General features: G+C 42.3%; 1 protein-coding gene across 3 annotated transcripts in view; it reads right to left on the reverse strand.

Annotated features, from left to right (window-relative positions):
• Positions 1-1,570, reverse strand: part of Mphosph9 (M-phase phosphoprotein 9) — a 71,929-nt gene that overhangs the window by 64,319 nt on the left and 6,040 nt on the right. The window lies entirely within an intron of this gene.

The raw sequence follows: 1,570 nt of genomic DNA on the forward strand, positions 1-1,570 counted from the left end.
ATTAAAGGCATGCACCACCACGCCTGGCTTAACAAAACTTTTTTTTAATGGTTTATTTTTTATTGTATGTGTGTTGGTGTTTTGCCTGCATGTATACCTGTATGAGGGTGTTAGATCTCCTGGAACTGGAGTTACAGACACTTGTGAGCTGCAATGTGGATGCTGGGAATTGAACCCAGGTCCTCTGGAAGGGTAGCCTGTGCTCTTAACTACTAAGCCATTTCTCTCCAAATTTATATTTTGCTTTCTTTTCTCAGCTGCATATATGCTAGGCTGGCCTCACTCACTATATAGGAGAAGATGACCCTGGGCTTCTGTTCTTTCTGCCTTTTCCTCCCAAGTGCAGAAGTTACTGTCATGAGCCATGGTGCCTGATCTTTGCTGTACTAGGAACAGAACCCAGGGCTTCCTGCAAGCTAGACAGAGCTACATTCCCAGACCCTGAGCTTTGTTACACACACGCGCGCACGCGCTCACACACACTCCAAAATGAAGATACTAAAATAGTAGAAGTTAGGACTAGGAAAAAATTAAAAAGAATTCAAGAGCAAGAAACTCTTTAAAATATATGTCCATAAGAACTTTACGGAGTTGCAATTATGTAATTTCAGCATGGTGGATTTAACTGTCAGTCACAAGGAAAAAGGATACAAATTTAATGACATAAATTTTATGAGAAAAACACATTTAGGCTCCTCCAGACAATTCAAGCACTATATTCTAATGGGAATTTCTTCCAGAAGTAGATTTCAGAAGGGCCATCAAATGGGACAGGAAGCAAAATGTGGGCCAGCAGGCTGGCAAGATGGCTCAGTGGGTAAGAGCACTGACTGCTCTTCCTAAGGTCCTGAGTTCAAATCCCAGCAACCATCAGTAATGAGATCTGATGCCCTCTTCTGGTGCGTCTAAAGTCAGCTACAGTGTACTTTTGTATACTAAATAAAATCTTTGGGCCAGAGCGAGCAGGGCCGACCAGAGTAAGTGGTGTTGACCAGAGCAAGCAGAGGTCCTAAAATTCAATTTCTAACAACCACATGAAGGCTCACAACCATCTGTACAGCTACAGTGTACCCACATAAAATAAATAAATTTAAAAAAAAAAATGTGTCGAGGTCAGCCTGGTCTACAGAGTGAATTCCAGGACAGCCAGGGCTACACAGAGAAACCCTGTCTCGAAAAAAACAAAACAAAACAAAACAAAACAAAACAAAAATGTGGGCCAGCACCTTTTGGGGCAGAGCACCGCAGCAGACACTCCTTCTGCGTCATTTCTCACACTCTACATTTTCCTCTCAGACTCCCTTATGCCAAGTAGTTCTATACAATCTTAGAGCTACTTCAGGCTCCCCACACGGAAGGCAGAGAATCAACAATTTTAAAAGTTTATTCATGATACACAATTTCTTCAAAATCTCTATACCTAAAGCTATTTGACCCTCTGCCAAGTATGGTGGCATATTCCTTTAATCCCAGCATGCTTAAGAGGCAGAGGCAAGTGGATTTCTGTGAGTTAAAGGCCAGTGTGGTCCAGTTCCAGGACAGGTAAAGCTATAAAGAGACCCTGTCTCAA

Source organism: Mus pahari, chromosome 23 (assembly GCF_900095145.1).
Source record: "Mus pahari chromosome 23, PAHARI_EIJ_v1.1, whole genome shotgun sequence".
In the NCBI taxonomy this organism is placed as follows: domain Eukaryota; kingdom Metazoa; phylum Chordata; class Mammalia; order Rodentia; family Muridae; genus Mus; species Mus pahari.